General features: G+C 38.3%; 1 protein-coding gene across 2 annotated transcripts in view; it reads right to left on the bottom strand.

Moving 5' to 3' along the window:
* LOC129731795 (5-hydroxytryptamine receptor 1-like) overlaps positions 1-13,827 on the bottom strand; it is a 184,888-nt gene that overhangs the window by 21,954 nt on the left and 149,107 nt on the right. The gene's annotated exons all lie outside the window — the stretch shown is intronic.

Below are 13,827 nucleotides of genomic sequence, written 5' to 3'. Positions count from 1 at the left end.
CTATGCGATAGTTTTGGATTTCGGAAATGTTTCGTTAATTAATGGGTTGGGACAAAATTGAGCACCAAATGACCTGTCGTCGAATATCGACCCGTTTTGATTTGAATGAAACTTTTCCCAACACGTATTGGACTCAGCAAATTGAGTATTATCCATTGATGAAACATACTTTTAGACTCAAGTCAAGAGTATTGTTCTAAAAGGGCATCTAGACAAATGAAACAGACTATCGAGGAAACGAAAGGGTGGACAACTAGTTTAACTACAATAGAATGACACCTGTATTTCAGAATTCGTACAATCTAATACTGTCAGTCATCTATTACGTCTATTACGAACGAAATGAATTTTCAATTTTTTCAAATTTCTTTATTTACAGCTTAATAATATAAGTTACATAAGCAAAGCAAAGCAAAGCCTTGGTGCTACATTCCGATTCGGAACTCGACCTTCTGTTTTATCATACACAGACTTCGCAGTCAACTGTAAAGTATACAGGACAATTGCGGGGCTAGCGCTACGATCCTACTGACACTAACAGTCTCTCCCGAGCCGAAACTCGAACCTACGACGACTGGATTTTTAGGCCAGCATCGTACCTCGAGACCAGCCTGGAGGGTCGATATAAGTTACATAGCAATCTCAATTCCATCAATTTTGAGAGGAGAGAGAGGTCTTTTATCATTACGAAATTTCTATGGGTGGTGGAATTTTTTGCGCAGCGTAATTAATGAATGTCGCCTAAGCGTTTTGGCATAGGCTTTATTCAAAACATTGTAGCTCAGAAACCTTTGGTTGTGAGAACAATTATAAGGAATTATTATTGGAAGTATTGGCGTTATTCCAAAACTTGTGGTGAAATTAGGCGGAGACTAATTTTAACTTGAGAGTGAAGCATTTTGCCAATTTCGATATTTTTAAGATTAATATTAGATTGAAAAAATGCCTTCAAGCATTTTTAGTTTTTCTTTTAACCATTCTTGACTTTTTACCAAAAGTGTTACTATAACTTAGTGTTTGTCTAAAAACAATAAGAAGAAATTCAATTAATTTTTCTTGAATTAAAATTTAGCGTTTAAATACAAGGTATTATTAGTTCCCTATAATTTATTCTCAGACTGATTTTCTATACACACTAAGGTTACCAAGTTACAATACTCTTAATAAAGCCAATGTCATCATGACATACCCTTCTAGATAATTACGCTTGAGTCATGATTTTTTTCAACCGCGGAAAATACTCAGTTTGCAAAGTCAGATACGTGAGCAAAATTTAATTCAAATAAAAGAAATCGATTTATTTTCGAATCTGGCCAAAGGAACATAGTGCTCTTCGGGTAATTGTAATAATGGTGTGGTGTTGGCTGGACGAACCAACTTTCGAAAAGACTCCTTCCTCCAGACAAAACATAGGTTCTTCTCATAGCAAAACTGACCAGTGGTTCAGCACCAAGTTCTCTTCAAGAAAATGTAATTTTCACGTTGTTTTTACAGAAATATCGAGGTTTCGATGCTTCCTCTTGACAAGAAAATTGTTTTTCTTATAAAAAATCTGACCGGAAAGGGACGTTGTGTGATGTTATTTTGTTCTATTGTTTTGTTAAGAAATCTCATTACAAGATCAATGATATAATTAATTTCTTAAAAAAAAACTCACACACTAGTATGGTGTACAAAGTTCATTTATCATTAAAATGCTCTGTGATATAAGGGGATTGCATTTCATTAAATAGCGGGATATCAATCGGCAACACTGCTTTAATAAGTGCGTAGTCAATCTTCCATCAGCTCGTAAACAAAACTAATTTTAGTAGTGGAATTAGGACTACGGAATCACGAAATCACGGAAGTGAACACTTAAACGATGCTGCTGGAGGTAAGCAGGAGGCAATTTAAAAGTGATCTTTTTGTTGCTTCCAAAATTGTACTTCAAACATTGGAAGTGACATTCAAAAGTAGCGTCATTTGCTTTCCACATGAAACCAGTGCAAGTAAATATCTTTTTTTTTGTTTTGTTTTTTTTTTTAAGTTAATATTGTTATTTTTAGTTTATTTTCTTATAGCGAATTTCTTTATTCCACTAGATCAGTGCAGATCTGCCCAGGAATAAAAACGACATTGCGATTTACGACGCAATTAAGAACGAGGGGCCAGATAGTTGATTACGAACTACGCCCATGCGTTGGTGGGCTCAAACTAGTCAATACTGGGTCAGAAGCAAACGAATAAAAGGGTATTGACAGCAGTTATGTTGGCTGCAGGTTAAAATTGGGTGGACTGGTGGAATAAAGAGATTTGCTATTAGTGTTGCATTAACACATTATTTATTTATTACAAATTTGGTACTTTGTCAACAAATTTTAGGTTATATTTTGGTACATATATTAATTAGGGTGGGGAAAAGCAATCGATTTTCCTGAACCATTTTTTGTTGGGCTACCTATGTCTTTTCTAAAGATCTAAGTAATGATTGAATAATGCAATACATTACGTTGAAGTATAGTAATTTAGATGCTCAACAACTTTACCGAGGACACTGAAGAGCTAGGATATCCCTAAAAAAAGTTATGACAGTTCTAAGTTGAGTAAGTCGAATTGAATGCAGAAAATCATTTTTTCTGCCAACACTACCAGTAGTGTACCTGCGTCAGTAGGATTTACATATTTTGATACCACAATTGTGTCGTGGTCTTCCACCTCTGTTGAGGAACTTCAATCCCGACCTCCACGATGTGCCAACCTGGATACGTATAACCTTAGCGGAGATCGGGTAACCATCCCCCGGTGGAATCATTGGTCGTATGCTGACTGGGAAGAGGAATCGTATATTAAGAGCGGCGTACAACAGCGTCTGATCCGGAGCTGGCAGCTGAATCAGAAGAGGTAGCATACCAAATAGGAATTACTACAAATAATCCCGAAAATAATACGGGACGGAATAATCGGCCTGGACCAAGCCGATTGAAAAAGAACAACGAATATTGAAGGCTCGGTACTTGGAATGTAAGGACTCTACTCGAACCGGCACGTGCAGGTATCCTAGCTAGAGTGCTTCGAAAGGTAATTTTAGAGGTCGCAGCTATCCAGGAGGTGCGGTAGCCTAAAACGGGCAACGGATTCTGTTGCAGACATTTCATTCAAGCAGCACATTTACTACAATGGTGGCTTGAAAGCAGAGAAAGGAGTCGTACTTATTATTGCGTGTTGAGAACTAAGGGCGAAGTCTTTAATTACAGCCTAATCAATGTGTACGCATAGACTAATCCCGAGGACAAGAAGGATTTCCATGATCTCCTTGAAAAAACGTGCAATGAGTGATCAAGGCACAACATCAAAATCGTCATAGGAGATGCTAAAGCGTAAGTTGAACAGGAAGACTTCTTCCACCCCGTAAATGGTAGAGAAAGCTTCCACTCCTCTACGAACGATAGTGACCTGAGGCTTATTAAATTAGCTGCAGAGGCATGGCTATCTGTGGCGTTTATTTAACACGCCGAAACTCATATGGGGTGGCTTGCTCTGTTCTACCATGTACTAATCGATGGACGACACTATTTAGACGCTACAGACGTAAGGTCGTTCAGAGCATCCAACGACGACGCAGATCACTATTTTATACCATACTATAGATACATGCCCGGTTGACCAACGTATGGAAATCAAGGACAACGAGGAAGATATGATTAGACATCCAGCGATTATCAACTGTAGGAGTGGTTGCAGAGTATTCGCTGCAAGTTGATAAGCGGATCGATTAGAAACAACATTCTAGTGTGCTGTTGAACGGCGAGAAGGACAGAGACGTCGAAAGGAGTGGGATGGATATTGGGAATGATGAACAAGGATGGGATTATGTCACCGAATCACAAGGTTTGCGGAACGTCGCGTACAGACTGGGAGGTCGGGGTTCCTGATGTTCGTCCCGGCTCAACGGTATTTTTCACAAATGGCTAGAAAATAGGTACAAAAACTGGTGCAGCAGTCTTCGACCCTGGAATTAATATTTCAGTGGCAATGGGACACTTGCCAAGCGTGTTTCAAGCAGGAATTAAACGCTGGAACAAAAGGTAATAACCAATTGGTTGAATGTCAAAAAGTGTTTTCAATCTATAAGATTTATAACACCAAACGTAAATCAACAAAAAAAAAAACTCATAGAGGTCAACAAAAAAGCACTTTGTACATACGTCGGCCTAGTAACGGGGTACTGTCCGAGGATATATCATTAAAGAACATTGGCCGGGTTCAAGATGATATCTGTCGCTTTTGTAATACGGCTTGTTTACAGCACAAAGAGATTTAGACTTTGAATCCTGGGAAGGTGAGTGACTTCATAAATCATATTTTACTTGACTGGGAGCGTGGCGGTGCAGGTACCAGATCACTCAACAATAGTGATCATTGTATTTTGCGAGAAGACACGTATAGCAATTGACTGGGATATATTACAAAAGTTAACATCAATGGACAACGTAATTCTAGTTTCCTAACAAAACAACGTCACAAAATATCAAAAAACTGGTCGCAGTGATGACAATACCCAACACAAGTGATGGACAAGTTGTGGATCCACCAGTCATGGACAATGTGAAGAAAGCAGTTAACAGACTGAAGAACTGCAAGGCAACTGGAAAGGACATAGTCGGGAACGAATTGTACCATCTATTGGTTCAGTGGATTAGTTGGAGGTTCTTATATGCCCGATCTACAAAAAAGGGCAGTGCCTGGACCGTAGTTATCATCGGAGCATAACTCTTATCAATACCGTGTACAAAATGTTAAACGTGCACCAACACTTTCGGAGTTCAAGAGACAATGTATTTCACACGTGAAAGTTTCTATTGTAAAGAACGATACTTAATTTTTCAAAATGATGAGGAGTTTACCCGACGAAGTTTGAACAAACGGGTTTTTAGTGACGAAGTTTTAACAAACGGATTTATTTTAGATGAACAATTTGTTTTGGTTTCTATTCATATAGTGATTGTTTTATTTAAGCTTAGAAATGACGATGTTTTATACGAATGTATCTGATTGTGTTGTAAAATTTTATTTATATGTTTATATTGAATTGGATTTTTCTAAATTTATAACAGCAAAACTACTGTGTTCGTCACGGTGATGATGATGGATTTTTTTCATTTAGGTTGTAGCTTTTAATAATAGAAAGAGACTACAATGATATATGATATCTTTTAGCAATAAAATCAAAATTTGAATCTGTAATTTGAATGCTTAGAGAAAATCATGGAATAGTTGTGGTTGGTCTGACTGAAGTTCACGAACACCCTGAACTAGTTTTGTGTGCTCTATGAATCAAGTATACAGTTTTAAAAGAAGTTTATATCTGGAGGTAAAATCAGTTGATGGACCGACGTGATAGCGGACCACCGAAGAGTATGCTTTCGAGCGAGAAGAATGGCGCAACGTGCACGAACCGACGAAGAAAGGGAAGATCGTTGAGCGGCATTCATTTCCGCGAAAACGGCGCTTAAGAATTGCTCTCTTAGCTAGTAAACGTGCTTCGAAAGACTGTGTACGAGTGCCAACACTAACCCGTAAGATGACGCCTAGAGAATAGTGATGGCCAAGACCAAGGGTGCGATGGTGCTCGCAGTGCACTGACAAGGGTAAAAATGCGTTCAAAATACCGCAGGGGTTCCACAAGGTTCCATCCTGCGCCCTGTACTGTGGTATGTCATGCACCTCATCGCTAGAACTGAAGCTTCCTTCAGGTGTTGTAATCGTTGGCTTTGCGGACAACTTTAAACTTGAGGTCTACGGCGAACCGATGAAGGAGGTTGAGTTGACGGCGTTGATGATGATGAAGATGGTCCCGCCACATACCCCTACAAAGGTTTGAGCTGGACGATTTATCTATAGATAATTAATGTGATCACATTTTAATCAGTTATACAAAACAAAAAAAAACGAACTGATTTTACCTCCAGATATAAACTTCTCCAAAAACTGTATACTTGATTCATAGAGTACACAAAACTAGTACAGGGTTTTCATGACCTTCAGCCAGACCAACCACAACTATTTCATGATTTTCTCTAAGCATTCAAATAACAATTTTATTTGCTAAAAGAAATCATTTATATCTGAAAACCGCGCGCGAGGCTCAAGCTTCTGTAGTCTCTTTCTATTATTTTTAAAACTACAACATAAATCAAAAAAAAAATCCATCATCATCACCGTGACGAACACAGTAGTTTTGTTGTTATAAATTTAGAAAAGTCCAATTTAATATAAACATATAAATAAAATTTTACAACACAATCAGATCCGTTGGTATAAAACTTCGTCATTTACAATCTTCAATAAAACAATCATTATATGAATAGGAACCAAAACAAATAGTTCATCTAAAATAAATCCGTTTGTTAAAACTTCGTCATTTAAGATCTGTTTGTTCAAACTTCGTCAGGTAAACTCTACATAATTTTGAAAAACTTAGTGTCGTTCTATACAATAGAAACTTTCACGTGTGAAATACATTGTCTCTTGAACTCCGCAAGTGTTGGTGCACGTTTAACATGTCTTGGTATCGAATTGAAAAAATTTATACCTTTATAAAACAATGAATTTTGTGAAGCTCTCGTTAGGAAGAAAGGTGTTCTTATTTCATCCGCGTTTCTAGTGTTATATCTATGAAAATCTCTTCCTCTTTCAATTCGATCACTCAAATATTGAGGTAGCAAACCATTTATTATTTTAAAAATGAACACCATAGACAAATAAACAATTCGCTGCTTCACAGATAGCCATTGCAAAGCGTCCAACATGAATACAGAGGAAGTTAATCTATCACAATTTAAAATCAAACGGATTATTCTATTCTGCAAACGCTGTAACCTCAATAGTTGTGTGTTATTGGCTAAGTATAAAAAAGTAGGGCAAAAATCCAAATGTGGAGAGATGATTGACTTGTATAGCTGTACTTTACTACTAATCGTTAATTCGTTTTTTAGACGGCACAGAATTCCATAGTTTTTGGCAATTTTCTTGATGACATTGTCAATGTGAGCGTTGAACTTTAGGTTGTCATCAATAATCACGCCAAGATATTTAATCTCCCGAACGCGACCAATTGCCTCATCATCAATCATCAATATACTTCAACCATCTGCTTAGAGAACGTAAATCTTCGTTCAAGTGTGAAACGGCTTCTTCTACATTCTTAGCTGCAATGAATAATACGGTGTCATCGGCAAAAAGATTAATATCACAAAAACGTAAAACTCGTCGCATGTCATTTATATACATAATAAACAAAAGGGGCCCTAATACACTTCCCTGTGGAACTCCAAGATCATTCTCCACGGGACTAGAAACAGAATCATTAAAAACAGTCCGTTGAGTTCTGTCAGTCAAGTAGCTTTCAAACCATCTGAAGGCAGTACTCGAAATTCCAAAGCGCTTGATTGTGTTCATCAATAAGGGCCTAGAAATTGTCTCAAAAGCGCGTTTTAGATCCAAAAAAAACAGCAAATATTGTGTCTCTATTTTCTAAGTTATCTTTCCATTTTGCTAGTACTAAGTTTATCGCGGTTTCACATGAGTGGCCTACCCGGTTGCCTGATTGTTCCGGAATTAGCAACGAGTTACTATTTAAATTTTCTAGAAGCTGGCCTTTAACAACTAGTTCTAATATCTTTTCTAATGTGTGTAACATGTTGATGGGACGAAACTCTTCGGCTTTAATCGTTCCAGCAATCTTTTGAATCGGAACAACCAACGATTCTTTCCACACCAAAGGCACGTGCCCTGTTTGCAACGATTCATTAATGAGGTCCAGCAAAGTGTGACCAATGACATTTAAGCAATCTTGAATAACTCTAGCATTTACATTATCTACTCCAGCCGTTTTACCTAATGAAAAACAAATTTTTCTCAGTTCATCTAACGTGATTGGGTGAAAACCATCAAATGTACAACTACTATTAATCGGCTGTTTTATTTCGTCGGGTTCCTCGACCAATTCAATGGATTGATTGATCAATGAAACACTATTGACAAAATAATCATTAAATCAAGATGCAATAACTTGCTCTGAATGTTCTAATGTGCCTTCAAAAGTTATGGACCGCGGTTTACAACTACTAGGTTTCAACAAAGATTTCAAAATTTTCCATAACTCTTTGCTGTTATTTTGATGTTGAACAATCTTTCTCTGGATATATTCACAACGCTTCTTTTTAATCGCTTGTGAATATTTATTACGCGCGAACGTGTACTCAATCCAATGATTCTGATTGTTTGATCTACAAAACTATTTGTACAGTTTATCTCTCTTGCGCTTTAGGCGCAAAAGATCCAAACTATACCAGCTGTTCGAGTTTTTCAGCGAAACAAATTTATGTTCAACTAATTGATTCGTACACGTCTTCAAAATGTTAGTAAGAACAGCTGCAGATTCATCTAAACTACCGGTCGCGATTGGAAAACCCAAGCTTCTCTTAACAAGGTTCAAAACAGCCTGTTTCGAATATTTTCTCCAGCATTTCAATTTTATTGGATCATTATTATTATTCAAGTTTTCTAAAACATTAATTACTAATGTCTCATGATCGGTTATTTTCATATCAGAATTCGTAACTGAACGAATCGAATCAAAATTGCAATAAACATGATCAATCAAAGTTCTACTCCGCTGGGAAATACGCGTATATTCATCTACACTTTGCTTCAAATTGAAAGACTCAACTAAACACTTCAAATGATTCGAATTTGCATCATCCCGCCAGTTAATATTAAAATCGCCCGTCACTATATTTATTTTACTCAAATCAAGAAATTCATCAAGCCAGTTTTCCAATATTTCAAGAAAACGGCGGTCACTAGCATTAGGAGAATGATACAAAACACCATAATTGCCCACCTTCATGCCACCAACTACTGTAATGCCCAAGAACCAGTTACCATCCTTAGCTTCGTTATGACAAATCTGGAATTGAACTGATTCTCTGACATAAATAGCAACACCGCCAGTTTGCCTAGAATGTGATAAACAAGCAGCAACATTGTATCCCGGAATACTATATTGTTTAAATGCTTCATCATCGACAATGTGAGTCTCTGATAAAAACACCAAAAGTGGACGTTTATCTTCAACAATCTGACGTAATGCAACGTAGTTTGTTGTCAACCCCGCAATATTAAAATACAAAAAATCAAACTTATTCACATTCTCGTTGGAACTTGTTGGCTATTTATCGAAACGCAGGCTGCTTTTCTTTTGCTCGAATAGTCTTTTATAAATTAAACACTCTGAACTAAAAGCGGCATGGTTGACGTCCAAATTAGTTTTACGCTCTTTATTCGTTTTTACACAATTGACGCATTTCAATACAGTAGATGTACACTCAGATGTCTTATGGTTTTGGCTACACCTAGAGCATGCATCACAATTTTTGCAATCCATGCTCTTGTGTCCAAATTCTTCACATTTGAAGCATCTTAGCACATTTATCGCGGGCAATACTAAGCACCGATCAAACTCTACATTTACTTGCTTAGCAGATAACGAGCTATTATACGTTTCTAAATCAACTTCAATTACCGCGCTATACTTGTTATAGGTGAAGCGTGGATTTTCGTACATATTAACTACTTTTACATCATTGATTGTGATGCAATCATTTTGACTCTTTAAATAGTCAATGAAAACATCAGGAGAAAAATTCTCACTCATGCCCACCACTTTCAATCTAGGCACCGACGTGGGAACAACAGCACTGTATTTTTCACCCAGATTGTTTTGAATGCCATTTTTCACTAAATCAATATTTTCGCCAACGGCGCATTCGACAATAATGGAACCATCTTTACCGTTCCTGAAATTACTAACTTTGTGTGTTTTAGGGTCTAAGTTAGTTTTTAAAAACTTCCGAGGTTCCTCGCAAGGTTGTTTGGACTCTTTCGGTTTAATCACAATAACCGGACGAGTCTTAGGTTTAACCGGTTTAAATCCGATATTAGTATTACTTTTGTTACTTGAGTTAGATTTATTGTTTTTACCGCGACTTTTAACAACTTCCGTAAAAGTTGCACCGTCGTCAAAAACATCGTCATTATTTTCGTATTCGATCCTACGCTTTTTGCCGATTTGGTCCGATTCAGAAGGAATCGTCCCATTCCGCGCGCGAGCATTATTAATAGCAGCTATATTCTGATTCGTATTTAATTGCAAAACCGAATTATTCAATTTTTCAAATTTCTCACATAATAATTTTTCAAGAGACTCCTTCACATTTGATCTCAACTGTTCCATACCGATATTTAGCGCGCTGTTTATCTGGGTCGCAATTTGATCCCGCATTTGAATGACTGAGTCAGAGAGAGAAGATAATTTCTGCTTCTCTTCTTCGATACGCTTCATGTCCGGAGTCAAATGTTGCTCACCACAACACTGGCTCGATAAACACTCATCACACTTGAAGCAAAGATTATCGTTGTCTGTAATCATCTTTGCCGTCGCCTTGGTGAGCCCGGTGCACTTGTAGTGAAACAAACGTGCACAGTTAAAGCCCACACATTTCAACGGCAAATCTGATAATACAATTGCCGAACTACAGCCGGAGCAAATCATGACACAATACAGGTTAAACGCGGAACGCTACACCAACAAGCATGCAGAGAAGAGAGACAGAGGCAAGGAAAAAAATGATCGCCACCACCGCTGCTGTGAAAGCGCCGGGGGGGATTTTTTTTATCAAACTGTAACGCGAACTTGCTGCTTAAAGCAACTGTTCTTGTACTTAGCCTTGTGTAGATTCACTACCGAAACACGTTAGAATATATCTATCGTGAATCACTTCACTATTTCACACGCAAATTAACAATTTTATATCACCACACAATAACACGACTACTGTGTTCGCCATCAAAAGCGAACTTGCACTCCATAGGCGTTGTCGAGGACTGGATGCGGTCCAAGAAGCTGTAGTTGGCGTATCATAAGACAGAGGTCATAGTTGTCAATAACCGCAAGTCGGAGCAACTGGCGTTAATCAGCGTTTGGAATTTCACAATCGTCTCTAATAGCTCCCTGGAGATGCGGAGGGTGATAGTCGACGACGAGGCTCCCGAAGGTGAGCCAAGTCGAATATGCCTGTAAGAGGGCTTCAATGGCTATTGCAGCATTATCTCGTATGATGTCCAATAGCTCAGCATTGTATAGCATTAAGCGGAAATTTCTAGCTGGCGTGACCTCGTTCATACTGAGGTACGGCGGACCAGCGTGGTCCAAAGCATAAGGTACTAGTGAATACCGAAGTAAGTTGGAAAGCACCTACAGGCTCATGTTCCTGAGGGTTGCGAGCGCGTATCACACAGTGTCATATGAAGCAATATGCGCCATAGCTTGCATGATGCCTATCAGCACCATTATCAAGGAGGACGTAGAGTGCTTCGGTTTATACGGCACGAGGGATATACAACGTATACTGAGACCACCTACGATGGCACCGTCTGATCACGGTATTGTAAAGCTTTTCCTAGTTTCATTTGAAGCATTTTTTCAGATTTAAGCTTGAGATTGAGCTTTCTAGAGCTGGAACGACACACACATCTCGTAGTTGCTCCTCCGTAATGGATCTGATCTAGTGAAGTTGTTCAAAGAACCACCGTAAGATGGCTAATTGGGGATTAGTTTCCTATCTTCAGTATACAACAATTCAAAAGCGTCCGTTTATATAGATCGATAACGGCGCCGGCTACATCCCTACGGTTGTTGTTGCCAGAGAGCAAGTTCAATTCGCCATCTTTAACGACTGAAATGGAAAAGAAGGTTACTTTGTCTCCGTGGTAAGTAACGACAGCTTATAAATCGACTCTACTGCTCGTCTTTATCGAGCCAGTGAAGTGGTGAAATCTCACAAGTAAGCTGTTCTGATTATGATTCAATGCTGTTCCATGATACAACACAAGCCACAGGCATTTCACCAATAATTCTAACTTTAAAGCAAATATTCACAAAAAGTGTTTCAACATTAAATTTGAATGTTATATTTACGTGTTATTTACGGAAAAAAACTGCAATCCTTCAATGTCTAATTCCATTATCACAGCTTGCATACATGATGCAGGCATGCTAGCAATTCTAAGGGAAAATTGTGTTCGAAAATGGATCACCTTTTGAAACTATTTTTCTTACAGTAATACTTAAACAATCTCAATGAAACTTCCTGAACAGCATCCGGGGAAGTTGCTTGATCTTGGAGAGAAATTTTGCATATAAAAATCGTGTCGATCATGGCACATTTTCGGACTTTTGTGATCATGCACACTTAAAATTTTTTGCCGGGTCTCGGTAATTTATTGCCGAGAACGGCACCACTGAGTACTCGGTTAAAAAAATAATGACAGCTGTCACATTTTTTCGTGAATCTCGGTTCACCTAACTGATATTTTGGCTCGTTAATATTTTGTGCCGAAACTTCAGTTAGGTTGAACCGAGATTTTCGAAAAAATGTGACAGCTGTCATTTTTTTTCTAACCGAGCACTCAGTGGTGCCGTTATCGGCAAAAATTACCGAGACCCGGCAAAACAAATTAAGTGTGTGATTTCTTAATAAATTATAGGGCGGCTGAGAAAAAAAAAGTACGTAAATCACTGCACAAACGAATCAGTTCTGTTTGGGGATTCTGTAACCATTCGTGACAAAAAATCCCTTTAATTACAGTGTTTAGTCCCTCGTCACTATTTCATACAACCCTAGAGCTGTATATCTTGTAGTGTTTCGGATCGGAGCGTGAAACTCGTGAATCTAATTAGAAATGACTGAGTATTTACCCCCGCAAGTTCCTTAAAGACAAGATCCTACTTGAAAGAAAAACCATAAACAAGTTCGCAAATTTAGTTTCCATATGAGTTATTAGACATGTTGTGATGTTCCATAGCAATGTTAATTTTTTTTTTCGAATGCACAATTATAAAACTTCATCCACGAGTAAATGCAGCTAGTTTAAAGTTTATCATACGCAACGGAATAGAACGGTTTGGCCAGGCTGGTGTGAGAATACTGCTATATCTAAAGGCGGCTGGTGGCGCTACCTCTCCCGTCTGCTGTCACACAAAGTTTAGCAACTATAAAATTGTGACAACACCGTCGCTCGACGGAAGCAATTTGCAATCGTGTCGAAACGTACTTGCCTTGCCGCGAACAGTGTGACACATTGTCACAATTGATGTGCATAAAAACTGCCCCATTAACCGTAATCTCACGCGAAACTTTTAATTATAACCCGCCACTGGCTCTGTAGAATTTACAGTAGGTACTTTACAAACAATACAAGCGATACCCCAGGGAACATTCTAGGAGGAATAGAAAAGGAGAGCGAGGGAAAAAAATTACACCAAGACAAACTCTGAAAGGCAACAACACGAGAAACATTTTGAATTCTGTACCATTGTCGGGTTGGCCTTACCCGATTGGAATGAAATGAAATAAAATTATGCAACTATGCAAGTCGCAAGTAAATGTTGGTTGATGGAATATTCGAAAATTCATAATTTGATCTGAATTTCATTGTTTGAAATATCGACCGAGGATGTAATTTAATAGCAATTTTGTTCGGTCATTTCGATCGGGCATGCAGGGAACAGGATGTTGCACACATAATGGTAAAAAAAAGTTCACAATACCACCATGCGGGTACAGCTACTGCTGGTGCTGATAGCGAATCTGGTTTGTGCACTTAAGAGAGGGGTTCAGTGCTGCGGAATGCGGAAACCAGGAAGCGGAAATACAGCCCCCAACTCCCATCTCAAAACTATGATAAACGGTCGAGTTGGATAGAATTTAAACTTTTGTGCAC

Source organism: Wyeomyia smithii, chromosome 1 (genome assembly GCF_029784165.1).
Source record: "Wyeomyia smithii strain HCP4-BCI-WySm-NY-G18 chromosome 1, ASM2978416v1, whole genome shotgun sequence".
NCBI classification, from domain to species: domain Eukaryota; kingdom Metazoa; phylum Arthropoda; class Insecta; order Diptera; family Culicidae; genus Wyeomyia; species Wyeomyia smithii.
This window is presented reverse-complemented; position numbering and strand designations above follow the sequence as displayed.